The 24,580-nt window shown below is 33.7% G+C and overlaps 1 long non-coding RNA gene across 2 annotated transcripts; it reads right to left on the minus strand.

The window, feature by feature from the left end:
- Positions 1-709: 709 nt before the first annotated feature.
- Positions 710-20,862, minus strand: LOC106147872. Of its 2 annotated transcripts, none has more exons than XR_001232877.1 (3): positions 20,798-20,862; positions 19,975-20,102; positions 710-1,009 (listed from the first exon to the last, which is right to left on the minus strand). It is a non-coding gene; the product is annotated as an uncharacterized LOC106147872 (long non-coding RNA). The 2 variants fall into 2 exon arrangements; XR_001232878.1 differs by lacking the exon at positions 20,798-20,862 and adding an exon at positions 20,679-20,760.
- Between the last annotated feature and the right edge of the window lie 3,718 nt (positions 20,863-24,580).

Raw genomic sequence — 24,580 nt, forward strand, 5'->3', positions numbered from 1 at the left:
AAGGACCACTACATGGTTCATGTAGTACCACAGAGCATTGTCAGGCAGCAGGTCAAAACTAAGAAACTTACAAAACATGCTCACACCATCCTTTCTACACATACCATATAGAAACTGCTCCATGCTTGGGTAAGTAAGAACATCTAGGAAAGGACCAGTCAGCAATGATTGGATAGGCTATAAATATAATATTATAGAATTTTTAAAAAGAGACACTGAGAATGGAATCACATTTAATTTTGCTTATTTGTTTAGGGTGATCTTTTAAGTTGGATGTGTTTTCTTTTCCTTAGTTAAATTAGACCTCTGTCTGACACTAAGGTTTTGTGTGACAATAATTTAAACATTATGATGACACTAGGATGGGGGAAAGAGGAAAGAAAGGAGGGGAAAAAGGAGAAAAAATGCATTATACTATGAGTGTCTCTTAGTTCATAGAAAAGAAAGATTTGTGCTAATATTGACTGTAGAATTTCTTATGCCCATATCTTGTACTCTGAGTAACTACCTTAAAGAAAACAATATGCAATGTGTTAACTATTGTTATTCTCCTATTATCATTTTATGATTTTTTTACCTTTTTTCTACAATATAAAAAAATTGTAACAATTTTTGAGTTGCTAAAAACAGAGCAGTAAAAGACATTCAAGTTTTCATAGCCATGTCAATTTTATTTGAACTGAAGTTAGTGACCAAAATATTTCTCTCACTTGTATATCTTCTAAGTGTTTTGAAACACTATATTTTACTATTTTATGAAAATACTAGGATGAGTTGTCATTTGTAAGTGAATTAAACAAGCAGAAGAAATTCAGGTAAGCTTAATAATTATTTGCTTCAACCAACCAAAAGGAAGAAAAGTCGACGGCTCTAATCAAAACCAAGTGGAGAACAGTTGCGTTCCAATCTCTTTGCCATCTCAGTTGTGACTTTATAGCCCAAAGAAAATGCACTGGCTTACATGACATAACTGTGGCTGGTAGATCTGCAGTGTGACCTTGGGCAAAATCTAAAAGAATGTAATAGATCAGAGAAACAATATTAACTCTACAGAAATGGAAAAGATTTCAAATTAATATGATAAAACATATTCTGCTTGTCACGAAAATCAATACACACACTAAAACCAATTCTATGGAGAAAGATCAACATAAAAGAATCTCAGTGTTGGAAAGCATAGGAAAAAAATTGCATGGTCCAAAAGGAACGTATTTTTATTTTTACATAAGTAAGGGTTGACATCCGATAAAAAAACAAAAATAATGATTTGCATTTCTCTATATTTTTCCTGTTGTGCATCCAAGCAAGTATCTGTAAACACATCACAGTATAACAATATGGACACTATGTAGTCAGTATTATGGAAAAGAGAAACAATCTGGATCACAATAAACTCTCATTTCTGATTGTTAAATGTGTATAGACAACATTTTGGTATTAGCTTTAGAATTAACACTTTCTGCTCCTTTTCAGGACTGAGTTCTCACCTCCGCCTCTAGTGTCCTAAGAAAACATCACAGATCCAGTGAAAAGGAGAAGGCTGTGCAGAATCAGGGCCCTGGCAAAATACGCAGCCTTGTGTTCCTTGCTAAATTTGCTTAATGCAGAAAGGAAAACATGGAGAAACCTCAAACGGTTGAATTGTAAAAGTCACTTACATATCATTTAAATTATATCTTTAAAACTTAACCTTGCTTTCACAGTAGTTTTACCCTTCTTTTATGATTTGGTTCTGTTGAATTGGGTTCCCATAAGCAAATGCCAGAATGTTCTTAAATACAAGACATCAACTAGGAGTGATCTTCATCATGCTATCATTTTGTGAGCTTTGTGCTCATAAATAGGTTTAAGTTCAGTTTCACTGTACCTTTTTGGATGATTTTATATATATATATATACACATATATACACACATATATATTTATATTTTATGTATACACCACATCCATATATATTTTATATATATATATATATATACACACACAAACACACACACATATACATATATAAAATATGGTGTGTATGTGTATATATATGTGTGTGTGCGTGTGTGTGTTCATAGTGAAAGTACTTTCTTTTTTTTTTTTGTTTTTCTCCGGTACCGGGAACTGAACTCACGACCTTGCGCTTGCCAGGCAGGCGCTTTTGCTGCTAAGCTAAATTCCCAGCCCCTGAAAATACTTTCAATACTTGTAGTATTAAATATATCCAATATTTTGACCACAGTAATTATTAAACATATTTTTTCTTTTGCTTTTGTTGAATAAAACTTTTGATGTCCAGATTACCTCACCCTGAAGTCCTAGTTTAACATAGATTCATATGAGAGAGTCATAACCTCTGAGAACTTTTGTTCTTTGCTGATTACCATTCCCCGTGTTTGAAATTACTGGAATTCTAATGTCCAGATCTGTGAAATGGTACAGACTTTTGTAGCCACACAATGGCATTTGGAGACTAGAGGCAGGAGGTATGGAAGGAAAGGAAGCTGGTGGAAAACAGACTTCACAGAACTCAGAGAGTAGGTTTCTTCCTTCAGTTTCTGCCTGTCAGCCCACTTTCTCTTGTGAGATCAAGAATATGTATCACAGTCCTGTGGGTTGCTCACTGGATTTTAATCTTAAGAGAAAATTCCATGGAGACTAGTAGAAACAATATATGTTTGTTGAATGAATTATTATATGAATAAATGTGACACTGATGGATTTCTTGATTAATTATTCATAAGTAAGAGGAGAAATTTTTTCCTGTTCAGCATTTCAGCTCATTTAATAGAGACTTATTCTTTCTTCCTTCCCGTGGATTACACTTTCAGCTGTGCTTATCTGTACCCCCACAATAAAAACTGCTGTTCTAAAGTTAGTGTTAAGAAACAGGTAATGTACATTAAAAATACTTAAAACACAAGTGACAGCTTCCTCACTGAAAGTTATAAATGACATGTTAATTTTGGTCTTTAATCTTTATCCACTGGATCTTTTTAAGAAGCACTGTAGGATCATATAACTGGTGGAAATTTCTTTGCCAGAAAAGGACAGTCTGAGCTGTAGACATAATTTAACAGTGTGTAGCGATCTTCTCATTTTCAATCTATTTCAGAAGAAGAGAAAGACAGATACAAGTAAGCTGGAGCTCTGGGGATGCCCGCTGCCTGTGACTGGAAGCAAATGTGTATTGTGATTCAAAAAATGGTGAGCGACCAGATGACCAGTGATTTCCATTGCTCGGGCTCACCAGACACCTGGAACTACCGGCCACACAGTTTGTGTTAACGGCCACGATGGAGAAATGGATTCTTGAATCAGAGACAAGGTTTTAGCAAAGATGCAAAGTTTAAACACTTTTTAAAGTAATTTAAATAAACTTAGAGGAGAGCATGGAGAATACTTTTCTCTTAAAATAAAGTATCACAGACATTTGTTTATTTTTTAGTATAAATGTGTTTTTAAATTCAATTTCAATTTTAATCAGGCATATATGTGACACAGACATTGCAACGGTTGTGGTAATGTATATCTTATGGTGTCAAAAGGTCTTTTTCACCATTATTCTTACTAATATAAAATGTATTAGAAGGATGAAATCTACAGAACAGGACCTCCCAGTTGTGGTGAACTTTATAATGAATTTAATTTTATAATAAATCAGAATGCATATTTTTTCACTTATTTTTTATCCCTTGCAATTAGAAAAATAGAGAATAATTAACATGCAATGGGAATGTTAAATCTCCACCCCGCCTACAATATCACTTGTAGGTTTACATAGAGAGAGGTAATTAAACATGTACAGAAATGGAGATATTACTACATTTGCATCTTTTTATAAATGTGGCTTATAAATCTTGAGATTTCAATTCTTTCTGCTGTTCTGGGTATTTTGACTCATATTTTATTCCCCTTTTCCAAGAAGATACTCAAATATGTAAGAGCTTGGTTAAGTCATTTGTTTTCTTATTGTGGAGTTTGAAGATGTTTTGTATGATAAGGATAATAATCCTCTGTCAGACACACATTTCACAAGGATTTTTCCCAGGATATGATCTGTTTATTCACTGACATTGTCTTTGGCAGAGAAAATATTTATTTTTATAAAAGTGTCATCGATCATTTATTTCATGGACTATACATTCAATATTACATCTTAAAAGACATTAGCTCACAAATAGGATTTTCTTATGTAGGTTTATAGAAATTTTATAGCTTTTAATTTTGTGTTTAACTCTGTGATACATTTTGAGCCAAGTTTTGTGAAGGGTTTAAAATCTCTTCACAGGCATTTTTTTTTTTTGCATGTGAGTAGTTTGTTGTTCCAGTGGCATTTATCAGAAAGGCTATCTGTCCTCATTTTTATTACACCTGTTCCTAAAAAATAAATCAGTCTACTGTATGTATATGTATCTATTTCATGGATCTCCATTGATCTATTACTCTATTCTCTCACCAAGATTTAATTGTCTTGGTTACTGTACCTCTATATTCCATCTTTTTTTTGGGGGGGGGATTTTTTTTTTGTTCCAATATCAGGAATCGAACTCATGACCTTGTACTTGCCAGGCAGGTGCTGTGCAGCTGAGCTAAATCCCCAGCCCCTGTATAGTCCATCTTGAAGTCAGTCCTATTGTTCTTACTTACAAATGACATCTCTGATAAAGAAATGCACTTTTTAGTACTATTACTTTTTAAAATTTTTATTAGTACATGTTGCCATACATAATGTTCAAATTTGTTATGGGAACTTGATACAGACACATAACATACCTTAATTCTTTTTTTAAAATCCATTCCTCCTCCTCCCTCCCCACTCCCTCATCTCTTAATTCCCTTCCCCATTTAAGAATAATCTATACTTCCTATTATCTATGTTTTATTTTTCTCTTTATTTATAATTTAATTTTCTCATATAAGAGAAACCATGAAATATTTAAGCTTGTATGTGTGATTTCACTTAACATAATGAAATCAAGGTATCTCCATTTTTTTTTAGAAACTATTTATTTATCTTTCTTTATGGCAGAGTAGTACTCCATTGTTGGTAAACACTACATTTTCTTTATCCATTTATCTACAGGTGGATACATAGGCTGCTTGTAAGATTTAGCTATTATGAGTTGTGCAATTATAAACATGGGTATGCATCTATCTCTATAATTTGATCTCTTTAACTTTTGGGGAAAGATACCTAGGAGGGGAATACCTGGGATCAATAGAATATCTAGTTTTAGGTTTTTGAGAAATCTCCATGGTGATTTCCACAGTGACCATACTAGTTTACATTCCCACAACAATGCTCCAGTGTTCTTTTTGCCCCATAGTTTCATAATCACAAACAAACAAACAAGCACTTGATCAAACTCAACAATAAGAAAATGAACTAAACAATGGAAAACTAGGCAAATGATGACAAGGGACAGTCCACAGAGGAAGTTGTATAAATGACAAATAAATATATGTAAAGATACTTCAGATCATGTCACTTGGAAATTGCAAATTAAAACAAGAACATATCATTATATGCCAATTAGAATGGCTAAAATTGAAGACACTGATGGCATAAAATCCTGCCTAAAACATGAACAATTGGAATTATCATTCGTTGTTGGTAGAAATGAAGATGGTGCAGTTTCTCAGAAGACATTTGGCAATTTTTTACAAAAATAACACATTCTTACCACCCCATGTCCCAATCCCAAGACAATATTCACTCAGTGTAGCTGGAAACTTGAACCCATACATAATTCTATTCACAGATATTGTTAGCAGCTCTATTTATAATTTCCCAAACTTAGAAGCAACCAAGATGTCTTTCATAAGATAAAGGGAAAGAAAACAGTGACACATGCAGAAAATGAAATATTCACCACCCAAAAGATAAGAACTATCAAGCCATGAAAAACACGAAGGCAATATAAATGCCTAGTAATGAGTGAAAGAAGCCATCCTGAAAAGCATATGTATCGCTTGAGTCGAACGATATGGGTTTCTTGCAAAAGCAGAAGCACAGACAGATAAAACATTAATATTTACCAGCAGTTAGTGCAAGGAGAGAGATGAACATTCAGCACAGAATTTTATGGCTGTGAAATCATTCTACATGCTAATGATGGATAACTGTGATACATTTTTAAATGCTACTATAAGCTAGCAACTTTGACAGTGAGACATCAATTTAGGTTATTAATTTTAGCAGATATAGTAGTATGCTGAGGAGTGTTGCTAAATGTGGAGGTAGTGCATGTGGTATGCAGAGATGATACAGGAAATGCCTGTACATTCTGCTCAGCTTTGCTGTAACCTATAACTATTCTAAAAATATAGTTATAAAAGGGACTTTAAAATAAATGTAAGTTTTCTACAGTACCATATGCAAAGGCTGTATATTTTGTCTGTTTATTTAATCTATACAAATGCATGAAATATGTAAAATATTGTGATCCCAAATACAGTTTAAGAAATTAAAGCATTTTAATTTAAATAATACCTATACTCAAATTGCAGTTAACCTCAAATTTGAGGTTCATCTTGTATCTAAGTTTGTAAAGTGATTATACAGTTGTGTCATTGTGTAGCTGTAACTCTCCTTTATAAGCAAGATATAAAATTTTTACATGTAGCTTTTTTACCTAAATGGAGACACTAAGCAAAATGGTTTTGAAAGCCATAGAAGAAAATCTTCTATCCTTTTTATATAGGAAAAAGAAAGAAGAATACACAAGAACCGATATTATTTTATCCCAAAAATGACAAGGTTAAAAAATAAATTTGTTCAGGAAGCACTGAATATTATTTTTAAATAACCTAAGTTTCACTTGCTGAAAAGAGGATTGTCTGAGTGACTACACTGTGGATAGCTATCACATATGTATTTACGTTTTTATGGTCTTCAAAGGGTTCTCCCATTTTGTTTCCTAAGTCTAGATCACGAAATCCTTTTAAGTGGTCTTTTATCTGGTATCTATTTTAAACTAAACAAACTTTTTAAAAAATTTTCTTTTTTACCATTCTTCATTCATTTCTGTTAACTAAATGAACAAATAGTGACATTTCTTAAGCTTGGGTTATTTCCTTATACAATTTCTAAACCAAGCAAGGAAGGACTTGCCCACTGAACTACTGCTGTCTTTGTGGCATGTATAGGTTTCTACATACAGAAGACTCAATTGATTTATTTTATCTGATCAAAAAGTTTTAGACATGTGCAGTCAGTTAAAATAATTTTTCTTCACTAGAAACAATTTCTTTATTATAGTTATGATAATCATAATTAATATACTATATATTGACTCTTAAAGACAAACTAATTTGTAAAGTACTTCCTAAAAATGTTTATTTCTGGCTGCTGCTGCTTGACACCTCCTGCCTGCCTACCTGCCTGCCATGGACTTTCTCCTCTGCCATGCCACCTGCCTTTGCAGCCAGCCCATCATGGACTGAAACTCCTACAAACAGTGAAGTAACTAAACCTCTCCTCCTTTAAAAAATGTTTATTTCCTACTATATGCTTACAACTTTTTTTTCAGTATGAAGTAACTATGGATTCAGAGAAAGTTACACAGGCAGTACTAAGGGTTTTGCTATATCCTTTATCTAGTTTCTTCAAATGTCTACGTCTAACAAAATTATAATAAAATGGCAGGTCTTAGGAACTGGCAAACATGAGTGTGAGTATCAGTGGACCCACCCCATGTTCTGCCATATAAAGATCACAACAATCAAGACACAAAACCATTCCATCATCACAAAATCCTCCTTAGTGATACCCTTCCAAAGGCCCACATTAACTGTCCAAGCAACCTATTACCCCTAGTCCCTGACAAACACTCTTCTGTTAGCAATTAGGGTTTGAGATTGGCTTGTTCTATTCTGTTCAATTTTTTCCCCTGTGAGGTACAATACCCTTGAGATGAATAAAATTTTTTTTGTATCAATAGTTTGTTCCTTTATTGTTACTGAGTAGTATTCCATGTTATGGATATAGTGCTGTATGTTTAACCATTTACCTTTTGAAGAACTTTTGCTTTACATTTTTGGCTATTAGAAAAAAAGTTGTTGTGTACATTCATGTATAAATTGCCTCACATACTTAATTTTCACCTTTCTGGAATAAATGCTCAAGAGTGAAATTACTGGATTCTATGGAGAATATATGTTTAATTTTTAAGGATATATTGTCAAATATTTTCTAGGACTGTTCCATTTTACATTATCAATAGTAACTTCTGAGATACAAGTTTTCCACAGCTTGAGGGTATTGGTCTTATCTATATTTTCTATTTTAGACCTGAAACAGTTGTGATAATATCTCATGGTTATCTTAATTTACATTTTCTATAATAGCCAGTGTTGCCAAATATCTTTTTATGTGCTTATTTTCCATCTAAATATGCTTTTTGTGGACATACAGCTTTATGATTTTCTACTCACTTTCTAATTGTTATGTTTAGTTCTATGGTAGAAATTTGAGAGTTCTTTGTACATTTTAGATGTAAGTTCGTTGACAAATCTGTAGTTTGCAAATATTCTCCTACAGCCTATAGCTTATATTTTTATGCTATTGAACAGTTTTGTAAAATAAATATCTTAATTTTAATGAAATCCAACTAATCCTTTTTTTCTCCTTTGAATCATAACTTTGTGTTTATATATAAAAAATTTTCAGAGCCCTACAGTCTCAGATTTTACCTAGGTTATCTTTTAAAGTTTTTTCACTTGCTACATTTAATAATTCACCATGTGATTCCTTTTAAATGAATTTTTTATAAGTTTTAAAATTTGGTAAAGGCATATTTATGAATGTTTATGTATGTAAGTTGTTTTAACTATGGCCATCCAATTCTTTTGTCATCTTTTTGTGAAGAAGCTTCATCCTTTAAGTTGCTTTTCAACCTTTGTAAAGAAAAATGAGTTTTTGTATGAGGGCCATTTCTTCATCCTTCATTCTGATCCACTGATCTATGCTGTGACTCTTTGCTAGTAGTACATAACCTTGGTTACTACAGCTACATGATATGTCTTGAATGATAATTCTTACCACTTTTCTACCATTTTCCTATCCCTATCACTTTTACTCTCCATTTTCAACATTATTTTAGCAATTCTAGTTTATTTACCTTCCTAACTAAATTTTAAAATAATCTTACCTATTTCTACAAAAATCTTGCCAGGGATATTGAAACAACACAAAACACTCTATCTGTAGGTATCACTTCTTGGTCTTTTGGCTAAGCTCAAGTGTGTGTATATGTGTGCATACTTATATCGATACAATTTGGAAAGAATTAATGTTAGCGTTTAAATCTTCCAATAAATAAACAAGTTATATCCTTTTACTTGTGTAGACCTACTTTCACCTCTTTCATGAGCATTTCATAATTTACAAATTACCATACAAAATCATGTATATGTTTTGATAGGTTTAGGATGGTTTCATTTTTGTTGATTGAGTTAAATGCTGTTTTATTTTTGATTTTACCTTCCACAGTTACCATATTTCATTTTTTATCTAATCACTTGTTTTAATCATGTTACTAATTGCTTGTTGAAGCATTTTTATGATTCATGCTTTAAAATCTTTGTGAAATAATTCTAACATCTGTGTCATCTCCGTGTTGGCATCTGTTGATTGGATTTTGTTATTCAAATGGAGTGTTTCTAGTTCATGATGAAATGAGTGACTTTTTTCATTGAGTCATGAACACTCGGGAAGATTATGTCAGGAGACTATAAATTTTCACTAAATAGTGTGTTACAGAGTCTTCCTCTGATACCAACTAGTGCAGGAGGAAGACTGTCAAAATTTTGTCATGTCAGAGTTGAAGTTCACTTGCATATGAGGCTCCGCTGGCAGAAGCAGTGAGTGCACTGAACACTGTGTCTGAGTGAGGGTGAGAATTTAGGTTCCTCGCTAAGTCCCACTGTTACCAATCGGCTGGAAAGGGAAGGAACACCTCGTTCCTCTTTCCCACGAGGCCTTTGCTGACACTGCAGTGAATTGGGTGGCTCCTTACTGTTTATAGCTGGTGAAAGCTTCAACATTCCTTTTATTTTTCTCAACAGCACAGTGTAGAGAGTGGCAGTGGCTGCTCATCACAGGCAAATTGAGGCACGGGTCCAGACTCCTCATACGGTCTCTTCAGACACCATTTTGGGAAAATTTTGTGTAACACTCAACAGATCCAAAAGTCCTAGTCCTTTCACAACACTGTCCTACTGCTGAGGGGAAAGATGGCTTAAAGCGTGGAAGGTGAAATATCTGGACCTGCTGCTTCAGAGAATAGCAAGAGAGACTAAAGATGAAAACACTAGTGATCAAATTAACAAATGACACAGACTGAAGGTGGGGAGGCGTTTTCTGTAGTGATGGCCAGAAGGTAATGAGTATGATCTACACTTTTGCTTTGTCAAGCTCTACCTTTCCCTGATGTTTCGTTACAGGGAACAAATTTCTTGAGAAATTTTGTGTTGAACCCCTTGTGTTTCCTAGTTGCCAATTTCTTCCACACCTAGAATTGTAGTGTGTGTGTGTGTGTGTGTGTGTGTGTGTGTATACTAAAAAGAGATATTTGCCATTATTCTATTTATTACTCCATTCATTGAAAGAGAAAAAACTTGTGAGCACTTCAAACACTTGAATATTAGAAGGAAAAAAATCTCATTATAGAAGGTGACATTCCATTAGAAGGTAACTACAAAAGCTTTAGGTCCTCTCCTACAAGTCCTTACGAGGAGTCCTTAGTGACACAGACACATGGTTGGTTCACTTGTTCTTAAATGAGACTCCATGCTCAGAAAATGAAGTCTTCCATTTGCGATAGGAATGAATCATCATCTGTTGTCTATATGTATTGGAAGAATTACTATATCAGTTAAACTAAACTATCTGGATGAATCTCTACTATTCCATTAAGTAGTTTTAGGAGAAATATTTAGAGAAATTTGGTATATGACTTTCTATTCCCTCTTTCTGTTTTGAGGAGTATTTTCCAGACTGGGAAGCTCATACATATTATCTTTTAAATAACTCTGAATTGTACTTGCAATGGAACAAAGACTATTTTTTCTTTTGCTAAATTAAGACTCAAAGCTGGAAACCTAAACAAAATGTAGACATGTGGTCTTTTCTGTTTTTCATTAGTACGTGTGTACAGTACACAATGATTACAATCACCATGGGGAGCTGGTACACGTACATAACACAGTACAATTCTTTTTTAATCCCTTTCCCTCCTCCTTCCATCTCTTGGGTCCCTACCCTTTTGCAAAACTTGCATGTCCCTATTTCCTATTTAACTTATTTGTACTTCAGGTTTCTCATAAAAGAGAAACCATGAGATATGTAAGCTCATGTATCTTATTTACTTCACTTAATATTATGGTCTCAGGTGTATCCACCTACTGCTTTTTAAAAGACTTGACAACATATAGCTACTTGTGGCGAGCACATAAAGAACTTATTAATGTTTTCAGTTATATGAACAGAATGAACTAAAATGATGCAACTGGAATCTACTAAGCAGAAGATATAACAGGATGTCATACTATAATTATCATACTATAATTAGGAAGCCCTACAGTTCTGTGGAGATTAGAATATAAATTTTCACTGGAAAGACAAAAACCATATTACTAGCCATTTTATTTGAAATTACTAGCCATTATTTGAATATCATGTAAATTTTTTAAAAATTAAATATGCATGCCATAATATATCCTACCCTAGTGATTTTCATATGTTGTAAGTTTAGGTGAGTCTAAGATAAAGAACAAAAGGATAGATCTGGGCATAAAAGCCATTCTTCCTTGAAGAGAACTCCCTGATCTAAATATGATCTGAGATGAGTAAGAAATTAAATAATTATTTCAGGTAAAAGGAGTAAGAGGGATAGAGGATCAGCTTCTTTGAAACTGGAAGACTTTTGAAATGAATCTAATAATTCCATAGGTATATTTTGGTTCAAGATGTGTTTCCAACACTATAAAAAGTGGAAGAGTAAATTTTTTTCAGTATTTTATGTTTTTCTAAACTCTTTCCAAAGCTGAGGATACACAATTTTACGGAAATGTTTCATTCATTGATTTACCCACAATATATTAATTTTATTTTAAATATTTTCATATTTGTCTAAAACTACTAATTTAAACACAAGGAACAGAATATGGAAATGATTCCTGGGTATAAATAATGTTCCAAATATAATCTAGTATTTCATTCAATGTTTTCTCATCTATCTATCTTATAATTTGTGTCCAATAAACATTCCTCTTAGTTGTGCAGATTTCTATGAATATACAAGGACCTTAAAAAATCTTTATTTCAGTTATAGTTCCCTCATTTACATTAAATTTTGTATTCATGTATATATTAGGATATTTCTACTCAGATCAAACTGATAAAACTCTTGGAAAATAATGTAAATACAATACAACACATTCAGTGGCATAGTCTTTTCAAAGGAAAGGGTGTGGTATTTTAGGTGGGTAGTTGCTTGTATGATTTCCAAAATTATTCTAATGATGTAGTAATTAATTCTCTAGTCAATTTTATAAATTCTAAATATCTAAACTCTCTTTGCTGAAGCTTCTTTAGTTACCTTTATGCCAGTATGCCATTTCTCTTCTTTTGCTATTCTGAGAACTGGAGCTACTCTATGTACCTCTAGAACTAAAAAAAAAAAAAAAAAAAACCTTATTGAAATAGGTGACAATGCATTTACTGGTAAATTTCACAAAACGGAAAAGGCACATATTATAAACAAAATTAAATTATTTATTTTTGAAAAGTCCTTTATACATTTCCAGAAATATACTGCGCTTGTGCTTGTGCAGGAATAGAAGTAAAGCTTAGCTCTTTAACTTATTAATTAATATTTCAAACTTAGGACTGCAAAACATCTGAGAAACAGCTGATTACATTTTTTAAAAAGTCTTTTATCTTTATTCAGTTAGTTCTACAAATAGTAAGTTACACATAGTACACATTTATCATATGCTAGCTGTCTGCCTGAATAACCTAGTTACAGCGAAATGGGCAGGAAAGGTAGGTCAAGAGAACTCCCGGGGAAATATTAGCCAAATAATATGTACTTTCTTTCAGATTTTTATCATTTAACTATTAAAAATCACTTCTATTTGAAAAGCTTTGTTTTCCCCTCTAAAATATTTTAAAAATGTGCTTGCTTTAGATAAGTCAATATTACTGCTCCAGTATCTTCTGAAGGTCCCTATTCTAGTTGTGGGCAGGCTATTTCAACTAAAATGAGGTTCTCTGTTCAACTATTTCTAGTGATTTGATTTATTTCATTCGTTTATTCATGTATTCTGACTAGCTGCTTGTAAGTATAAAAAAAAAAGTAATTGTTTTGTCAGGGAGTAAAGAACAATCCTCTCAGAAAACTGATATCCTTATAGACTAGATTTTCAATATTAGTCAGTTAATTTCTATCTGTGCACTGTGCCAAGCATTTTTCTTAAGGACTCCATGTACACAAATTTACTCAATGATCAAAATGCTATAATCTTGTAAAATTATAAACTTCCACATTTTCATTTTAGAAATGAGAAAATTAACCAATGAGGAAGATCATATAAATTTATGAAGGTCACATAACTACCAATTTCTAGAATAAGTCCAGCTCAGGACTGAGTCTGGAGCTGAAGATCTAAACCACTCATAGAGAAGATATCATTGTACTTATATTTGCTTTCAAATGAGTTATTCAAGTAAAAGTAAATCTCACCGTACTGCTGTGCAGCAGATATTCTGTTAAGATAATTCATGGCAGTTTGCAAAGATAAAAGTAAAATGAGATTAATGGAAATTCCCCTGAATGAGTTGGCCTTGAGCCAATTCAAGTTTCAGAAAGAATGTGAATGATTCAGCCTCTGCCTTGTAACAGAGATCCTGAAATAGCTCTGAATCTTACAAAGAACTAAAGAAGTGTATTCTCTAGCAGACAATACAGTATTGAGATTCCAATGAGCCATATAGAAATGGAAAATTATGCAATATTTTTAACTTCATTTGAAATAAATATATTTCCAAAAATTTAAATTGTGCTTCTATTTATTTATTGTCAACCAGTGGTCTATCTAAAGCTCTTTATATAATCATTATCTTCCATGTATTTCTCATGTTAAAAAGGAAATGCATTTTCCGGTAATATAATAGTGGCCCATAGTAAGGGGAAATGATATGCAGATTTCTTGATAGGGTCATAGTGGAAGAAAATATAGGAACATACATCTTCTACAAGTTTTGAGCAAAAGCAACTGTGTCCTACTAATAGGAAACTCTTATCAGGACCCTTCTTCAACGGGAATTGTCCAATAAGTTCCTGGAGAACATGGTAACAAATACCACCAGTCAAAGTTTTCTAACTTTTCTGAGCAGAAAGGAAGGGGTAAGGCACACTGGGTTGCTATGATGTGAAATGAACTCAAAATTCATTTTGCAGCAGAGCTCACTTTTGATGAGTCTTAATCATGTGTTCCTGCACAGATAGCAAAGAAACAGCAAGTGTGTTTAATGAAAACTATGACTTAGAATACACAACATTTACATTTATCCTTACAGAATTTAGGAGAAACTTGATTGAATACATAGAAAAGAGCCCAGTATAGAAGACTTAAAGAACATAAGAACAGACTTTACTAGAAATTCTTTGTTTTCTTTTGCAGACATGCCAGTCAGATGAGCGAGCGCCATGACGAAGCCAGAAGAAGAATTCAAGGAACAGAGAAAAACAGTAATAAAAAATACCAATCATTGATCTGAAATTTTTAGCTCTTGATAAAATGTCTGCTTTTATGTGCATGTCACCTGAAGTAAAATGTAGACTTATGAATGATGTTGAAAGTACCTAGCCCTTTAATAAAAATTTGGAATGTGAATTAGAACTGCTTAGAAATGCTTTGTATTGTTAAAGCTTCAATAAATTCTGAATGTTTTTATCTAACCTCTATGACAAGTAATACTGTCTGAACTAATGAAAGCATTCTTCTGTACCTCCATCTTACATTCTGTTATTGAGGTCTATTTATTGATTCTCCAAGCATTGTTATTGCCACATAATCTTTATCAAAATCACACTGTGAAGAAAAGCTGTTCTAAAAGAGAAAAGCTACAGATCTGACATTGGTGCAATTTCAAGCATCCTGGGCTATTTGAGTATAGTCTCCATTTAGTATAATTTGACTTTTACAAAACTCAGTTTAGAATTCTTTATATAGTTGTTTCAATTTTAACTCTTTTATCACATGCCATATATTTGCTATTGTGTAAAACTGGGAAGGGGAGTTTGTGGACTTGGGTAACCACACACATATCTGGGATAGAATACAGTGGCTTCTCTGGACTTATAACAAATCCACCATATTGAGAAGGAGCTGGTACATAGTAAGCATTCAATGCATGTTTAAAAAAGCTGTAAAGTTCTTTGTATAAACTTGCCAGTGAGAGTGGAAAAAATATTAATTTAATAACTTTTCAATTAATTTCAAATTTTAGCTCATCTGAAAAGTATTATGAAATGATTCTTTTTACTTGACTTCCCTTGCCATCATTCCTCCGTACTCACATAACTCCTCTAACATAAATCTGTCTTTTTGCCTCATATAATTTTCAAACTAGAAGTTATCAATGCATTTTATAACCTCTACTCTATCAAGTCGTGTCTCTATGAATTCCTCTCTGTCTTATTCACTCTCACTGGACATATGCATTTCAGGTCATTCTTAACCCTTTTCTTTCTTTGAGATGCTAATTAAATTTTTCTCTCTAGAAAAGAAGACCTCTTCAAGGTCTATGAGCAAAAACCATGGAAAGATAAATTAAGAAGAGTAAAGCAAAGAGAAAGCCATAGAAGAGTCAAAAAGGAGGGGAAGACATTGTTAAGTAGTTTTAAGACACTAAGTGCTTCAGAGAAATGGAAGATAAACAACAGTAAGGTACATTTTTTTTAGTTGAGATTTTCCTGATAAATCAAGGAACTGTCCATGACTTCTCTCATGTAAGGATATTCATTGAAAATTTGGTTGCCAGTAAAAAAGAAATTAAAATATTCTCCTGACAAATATTTTTCTGTACCCTTATACTTTAGGCTGTCAACCTGATGTAGTGGTTTGAATGATCACCCTCCTCAAAAGATGTATCCACATCTTAATCCCCAGAACTTTTTAATGAGACTTTATTTGGAAGTTAAAAGGCTTTACATATGTAATTAAGTTAAAGATTTTTTTTTTAAGGAACTTTTTTTGGATTACTCAGGTTGGTTCTAGTTCCAGTTACAAATGTCCTTACAAGACACCGATGATAGGCCATGAACTACAGGGAAAGGCCATGAGAAAAGAGGAACAGACACTGCAGTTACACATCCACAAGTGAGAGAACACATGAATCCAGCAGAAAAAGGAAGAGGCAAGGAAGGACTGTACTCCAGAGCCTTCAGAGAGAATGTGACTTCACTGGCTCAGGGATTTTGGACTTCTGACCTTCAGAACTTTAATAGGATGGATTTTTGCTGTTTTAAGACAACATATGAAATGTCAATTATAAGGAAACCTAGGAAATGAATCAGTAACAAATAATAACAGTGGAAACTATTACTATCATGTGGAAATTGCCATACACTGATAATCACATTTTCTTCCTACCCATATTTTTATTAGAAACATTACCAAATTTTGAGAGGTTTCACCCCTAACACATACAGACACACACACATACACACACACACATGCATTCACACGCACATATATTAGTTGCACATGCAAATACACTAAAAGTAAATAAGCTTCCAAAACAATTGAAGATACAGAGATAGAAAAGACATTTATAATGTAAAATGTAGACATTGCTGTATTGGCTTTGAACCCTTTGATATGTCAAAATACAAAATAGAAACTTGTTGAAAACATTTTGTGCTTTATTACATTTGAAAAATCGCTTGTGAATGATGAGTATGTTCACTAGATGCTGAAGTAAGTCATTTTATATATTTCTGCTTGGAAAAGGACAAGAACATCATCAATGTTATAAAAATGAGTGAGTAAATAGTGCTTGAAATTCCTTTTTGGTTACCAGCTGCTTTTAAAAAGTTGGTATAGTCCTGCTAAATTTGCTAAATGTATATTAAGATTATATTTTTATATTTGAAGAAAATTGCAATTCTTCTTTTTCTCTTTGATGCTATGTACAGGTTCATCCAGAATCAGCTTGGCCCCAGCTGGAAGCAATTAAGAATGTGCAGGAAGAATTAAAACCCTTGGAGATTGTTTTTCTCTCTAATAGATTGCAGCAGAGTTAAGTTGTGAATTGGTCACAGGAGAAAACTTGTCATGGTGACTCATATAAATTACTGAAATTGTTTCAGTTTGGAAGTAAACATTGGTCCCACATTTTACCTTATGATTTCTCATGTAACGAAATATGATTATTTCTACTAAATTGAAATTTTACCTACCATTTATCTGAATAAAAAAATAATGATATTGGAACAGTCCTTTGTTAAAATCTCAAAGCTAGTAACAGGTATAAGGAAAAGAATAGTTTCACTTGTGTCTCTGTATCATGAAATCATGGTTAGAGGCACATTCATAAATAATGAGGTCAGACTTAGGATGTCAGCCTGATTCTCGTATCTCCTGGGCCCACATTCCTATCTTTTAGTTCTTCTGGGGAAAGACAAATCTGCAATCACTCCTGATATACGTAGGTCTATTTGCTTATAAGCTTCCAGAACACATTTTTTCAAACATTAGATAAAGTATTGTTAGAACAGCGTAACGTATTATCTAATACAATTTTCTCATTTAATTAATGGAGAAACTAAAGAGCCTGAGGGTCTCTGAGAGCAGAAGCTGCCAAAGGGAACCAACCTTGTCCAAACTTTACTTCAAGCTACGATCTCATCACGGGTTAACATGGTCGTGAAAACATTTACAGTTACAAAACAGAATTAATCTACTTGCAGGTATGTATGAGAAAAAATATAGAGATAAAATCAAAGATAAAATAGGTAAAAAATACAAAGTTATTTGTGAGATGATGTGGTGATTCAATAAAGTTTTATTTATTTATTTGTTTACTTTTTGCCTGCTGTTTCCCTGGGCTATACTCAATCCTCGGGTACTCTTAGTGAGTAAGACACTATCTGTCAGCCATTCTGTCCTGTGGAAAAGAGGGACGAGAGTGCAGAACTGGAGGATATATCGAGTGTAAATGAATGAAGAGAAATTAGAGAAATAAAGGTATGAGGTTATCCCTAGATAGAAAATAACATCCACAAAATAAGTTCATTTAAATAGAAAGGAGCAGCAAGTTTACAGAAAGTCGCAAGATAGTTTTTATTCCCCGGAGTTAGATCACAGGCACGTGGAAGGAGAAGCTGCAAAGGTAATGGCTAGTCATGATGAGTCTTGCATGCTATCTTAGGAAATGCACTATTCAACTTTAAGTAGTAGGTCGAACTAAAATAATTACGATAAGATAGTAAATTTGCCGCATTAAAGTTTTGACAGTTCATTCCAAATGTAATGATTAAAATGGGTTTGAAAGGACAGGGACACTGTCAGACAAACCTAAAAAGCAAAGCAGAAGAGATGGGTTTAAAGCAAAGTAAAAAATAAAAAATAAGTTATAGATTAAACTGTAAATAATTCAGTGAGGATAGTGAAAGAAAGCAAGGGAAAATATTGAATAATTTACTTTTTTCAAATGTTAAGCAGACAGCACTGTTATCTACTGAAAATCACTCATGAAAAAGAAGACAGGGTATAAGAGATATAAGAGATGGCACATTCAGTACGAGCCTGAATTTTAGGTGCTCTGGGAACATGTAATATTTAGCAGAATTGAAGTATCTAGCACAGGTATGTGTCTGAAGCTCAGAAAATCAGTCAAGGATGGAGATTCAGATTTACAGATCATCATAGTACAATTAGTAGTGAAAAAATCCAAGAAATGAGTTTGATAAAGATGAAAATTGTGATTTGGACTGAATAACATAAGAGTCTTTGGTTAATACTAAAGATTGACAGGAAGGCAAGGACACTAGACTATAAATATGTCATAGGGGCCAATCTGTGACTGAGAAATTGTTGGATGGTGGGAGATGCCTGAGGGGAGCTTGGGTCACAGAATCAATGGAGCAAGTGAAAACAATGATATGTGATCATAAAGGTCAGTGTCACTGAAAAGATTTAATTGGATATAACAAAAATAGTTATTGGTGATTTTCAAGAACATTTTCAATAAGGTAAAACAAGTATAAAACATATTACTGGAAAGTAAATGAATATTTAGCTACAAATGTTGATACTATGCATTCTGAGCCCTCTAGAAGCATATCTAAAATGGTATTAAGTGATTTTAAAATACATATGAACTGGAAGACAAAGGAAATATGCTTGCACATTAAGATATTAATTTTGAAATATGGAAAACATAACGATGAATAACAGCTGACTGCATGTAAATGAACATTTGAAAACATGAATAGCTGGGGTACTAATCAAGAGCACCATAATTTGTTCTGCAGAATCAAGCAAGTGTTAAAAACTGGAGGTTCAAGTTACCTCTAAAAGCCAGGGTTTGAAATAGGCTCAAAAGTAAAAGAGGTGCTGGAAGTCTATTTCCAGGAACATGTAGCTGGAATAGCCCCAAGTACATGCAGCTGGGCAGGTGCCCTTACTTGAGCTCTACAGAAAAATTTTGATTTATTCTCTGCGTATGTTGAATCACAGAGAACTGGAATTAAAGACAACTTAAACAGCTGAGCTCAAATATAAAGGATTCTCCTGGACACCTGAGGAAGAGTTGATTGCTAGAGCTCTGGGTAGAGCTGCTCCGGCTGAATGCTGTCTGCCTCTCCCTTGTATGCCTCCTGTCTTTCACTCAATGAGCATACATGATTGGAGGATTTTTCCCCCTACAGAAAAGTAGAGAATCAAAAATTCTGTTAGAAGAACTTTTACTCACCTTGAACAAAATAATTTCAGGTTCATCATTCAACAAGTAATTCCCATGTTTGTGAAACTTCCTATCAGATATTAGGGTCTACTGACTTTGATGGGACCATCAAGGATTACCAGATATTTGAAAAAAGCCTATAAAATAATAGATACAAATGAAAATCCAAACAGAAAAAATGAATTTAGAAAATGATGAAAATCATAATAGGATATAAGGTTTTCACATAAATTTAAAATTTTCATCATAAAACTAAATGAAAGATAAAATTTGTGCAAAAAAAAGAATATTCAACATATAAGGGAGAAACCAAACCCCTTATAGCACAAATAAAAATAAATAATTAAAATGATGGAAAATAATGTTGAGAAAAATTAGAACAAAAGACAAAAACATTTCTAAGACATAGCAGGGGGAAAAGGCTTAATAAATGGTCAAGCAAATAAACTCGTTAAAAACATTTGCAGAGAAAAAGATAAGTGGGGTGGGGAAGGATATTATAAAGACATCATTTAAGACCTTCTCCCAAAATAGAAAGATCGGATTTACCAGATTTAAGGGTCACCCGAGTGTCTGCTGTATGACTCAGCTCCATCAACATTCACATCAATTGCCATCTTTATAAAATTTCAGGACGTGGGGAGAAAGTTTTAAAAGCATGTGGGCAAGAACTATCTAAAAGTAGATTACAGGAGAGATCTTTCATGGCTGACCGGAAGCAGCAGGGCTTGAAGGACGATCAGAAGATAAGCACAGAGAAGCACAGGTACTCAGAAACGAGCGGCTAACAAAGACAGGAACACAAGGAAGGCAACTGGGAGGAGCAGCTTACCAGAGGAATTGCGGTATCAGCTATATCTAAAATAAGAAGTGGGGCCGTTCTTGATCTTGGCTGTGTTTACACCCCACTTCCACAATGCTCCATATTGCGAAACGATTTAAACCAGGAGGGAAGAAACCCCGGAGGGAAGAAACCATGTACAGCAGTGGTTGCTAAGATGCTGCTCCTAGCTCACTGGATATCCTGACACAGAGCTCAGCGCCCCAGTCAGACAAAAGCTGATGAGCTCTGTGAGCCCCAGGTACGGCTGGGTTTGTGGGCTGGTTAGAGATTTTGCGGAGTACAGATAGAGGCTTTGGTGCTGTGAGCAGAGAACTGAAGGGAAGTGGCTTAGCCCAGACTCCCAAACCCCTTTACTCACTGGGAGGCAAGAAAACAAATTACAGAAGGGGAACCAGCTCAAGCACCGGTGGACACATTTAACCTCCGGGTGTCAACCACTGAGAGCTGAGAACTGGAGCTCAGCTACCCACAACTGCTGTAATTCAAAGTTTCTCCACTGGAGAACGCACATGGAAGAACACATTAGTTGAATTCTGTCTGCAACATAAATAGGTCTGGCATGACACTTTACTTTTGTGTTTTTGTCGTATGTGGTTGTTCATGTTCTTCTTGCTTTGCTCTTCTTCATTTCTGTTGCAGGATATCCAGTGAGCGGTGAGCTCTCTGATGTTTGGGTGCACAGCAGGAGAATAACCCTTTTGGCCCCCCTCCAGTGTCTTTTCCCTCAGATCCTAACAGTCAGGACTGCTGCCAGACCCACGACTCACGGAGCTAGGGATCTCGCGATGTCTGATTCTGTGTCCCTAACCAAGTCAATGCCATATTTCTTTCTCCAGAAATTCTGCCTCTCTACTTCTATGTTTCTTTTATTTCACTCTTTTAATTACTTTATATAATTTATTTATACATGGGGTTTCCCATTTTTGGAGATAGGGAAGGGAATAAGATAATTAAATTAAGCAGTTAAAAAGATGTAACAATTACTTAAGAAAATAATTACAAATTATTTTATAAAAATTCAAAGAGAAATCCAGGACATATAAAGTTAAAGCAAAAGTAAGGACAGCTAGAATGCCCAGTGTGAGGAATGTGTCAGAACTATCAACAAGGTTGAAATAGCAGAACATGTGCTCAGTGATACCCAAAACACAAGACACCATGGACAATGGAATCAATGGCTGCTAAATGACTCAGAATAATCCACATGAGGAAAGATTAAAGATGACACAAAACCTATAAGAGTTTTATTCACCAAAATCATAGCGGAAAGTTTTTAAAACTAATGACAAAATTCAACATCCAGGTAAATAAGGTATATAGAACCCCAAATAGCCATGACCAGAGAGGAACCCCTAAATCATACATCATAGAAAGTATCAGAAATTCAGAAGAGAGAATACTTAAAGCTGTTAGAGAAGCACATCTAGCAACTTATAAGTTAAATTCTATAAGAATAATGGTAGATTTCTCAAGACAATTTCTAAAAAGCATTAGTGTCTATAGCAAAGTTTTTCAAGATCTAAAAGAAAACAACTTTTGACCCAGACCAGCGTGTCCTGCCAAATTCTTTTTCAAATATTATCTCCTTGATGGTCATTCAACTGAGCCACCAATCCTCTCTTGCTTTTGGACTCCGATTGGAACTTACATCGCTGACCCTTTTGGACTTCAGATATTGGGACATCTCAGCCTTAGTATAGTATGAATCAATTTCTTATGAAAATCTTCGTATATAATCACCCCTCACTGACAGTTAAGGGTTGGTGACAGAACTCCCATGTGTACCATCCACAGATATTTAGCCATCTTCTGCAGCAGGGCAGAGTATTTGCATATAAGCACATATACTTTCTCATATACTATTAATCATCTCTAGATTATTTATAGTACCACATGAAATGTAAATACTGTGTAAATATGTATTATAATATATCATTTATGGAATAATGAGAGGAGAAAAACAGCCTGCACATGTCTGTACAAACACGTTTTCCCAAATCTTTTCCATCTAAGGTTCTTTGAATTCATATATGTGGAGCACACAGATATGTAATGCTAACTCTATAGATACTTCTGTGTGTGTAGAGTGTATATATAATTAATTTTTTATAAGATTATAGGACCAAGTCATGAAAGAAGTGAAGAGTACACTTAGGAGTGAATGTGGATATGAAGGACAGAGCTTTGGTAGAGTCACTATGTTTGTCAGGGAAGCTAAAGCCCAGGTGCGTTAGAAGAAACCTGGACATGACACCATTAAACTGCTTATCAGATTAAATATTGACTTGGATTTCTTTTTATGTGTGAAATAAGATTTTGAAATAAGATTTTGTTTAAGTTAGTTATTTTCATTTTTATTACCTTTTCCACTCATAAATTACTTTTGTTAAGCTAATACATCCTTCAAAATAACATCATAAAACCTAGTGTACTGAAGTATTCAGGAGACATAATAGGAAAAAAGAGGTAATCTTAAGTCAGTGATGATTTAAAATAAGCCTTTTCCTCAAAAAGTGTTCTATATCTGTTTATAAATATATTTGTGTAATCTCATCATGAAATGAAGAAAACAACTGTTTCTATTTTTATATATAATATTCACCTTCAAAATCTCTCCAACTTTGTATATGGGCCAGTTTCCTTAACCATTATGTCTGGCTCCAAATTTTGCAAAGCATATGACAAGTAATCATCATGTGAAAACATTCACCGTGATGACTTGCACAAATTTAAAACTTTTGAATTGCACGATGGTTTAGACATTGAGACTTTACAAGTTTATTTATTGTATAGATACATGTTTTATCAATAATTACATAGTTTGGGGAATGGTATTCATGATTTTCAATCCGTCTTTTCCATCAACTTCAACCTTTCCCATTCTATTATTCCCTTAACTGCCTTCAAAAGGTCTGCCTTTCTTCTTCTAATCATCTCTCTTTTACTTCACTCTTTTAGTGACTTTACATAATTTCTTTATACTTTGGATTTCTGTATAAGTGGCACCACGTGACATTGAACCTCTGTGCTTGACTTTCTTCATGTAATTTTTTTATTACAGTTTTAAGACTTATCCATTTTTCTACAGATGACTTGAAGCCATTCTTCTTTATGGATAAGTAAAATTCCATAATGTGAATCTGTACAACACTTACTTTATTCTTTTCTTGGTGAACACCTATAAAATTTGAAAGGCAATATTTAAGGGTACAGTAGATGGCTTTCTCTCTGCAATGTGCTCTTGAATTGAGTAGGATTCACTGTGAAGGCACTCCTCCACCTAGTTCAAATACTGATTACAGTCCTTATCACTGCCTTACATGGAGAGAAAATTTTAACATTCAAAGAACCAGCTGTATATAAACACTACATTTAAAACTTATTTCAAATCTTTTCAGTAGCCCAGGAAAAACTATTAATGTAAATTAGTTCAATTCACCAATCCAAAGAAACAGATTGGCAGAATGTCTCAAGAAACAAGAACCAACAATATGTGTCATACAAGAAACATACTTACCTCAAAAAAATTGATAGACTGAAAGTCAAAGGATGGAAAACAATCCTCCATGTCACTTGATTCTGGGAAAAAAAGCAGGGATAACTATTCTATTTGCAAACAAAGTGGGTTTCAAGCCAAGACTCATCAGAAGAGAGAAAGAAAATCACTACATACTTGTTAAGGGAACAATCCAAGGAGACAAGATATCAATCATAAATATATTTTCACTAACCAGCTAATTCAACTATAAAACAAACATTAATGGATATGAA

Source organism: Chinchilla lanigera, unplaced genomic scaffold (genome assembly GCF_000276665.1).
Source record: "Chinchilla lanigera isolate Chin_1 unplaced genomic scaffold, ChiLan1.0 scaffold00011, whole genome shotgun sequence".
Classification (NCBI taxonomy): Eukaryota; Metazoa; Chordata; class Mammalia; order Rodentia; family Chinchillidae; genus Chinchilla; species Chinchilla lanigera.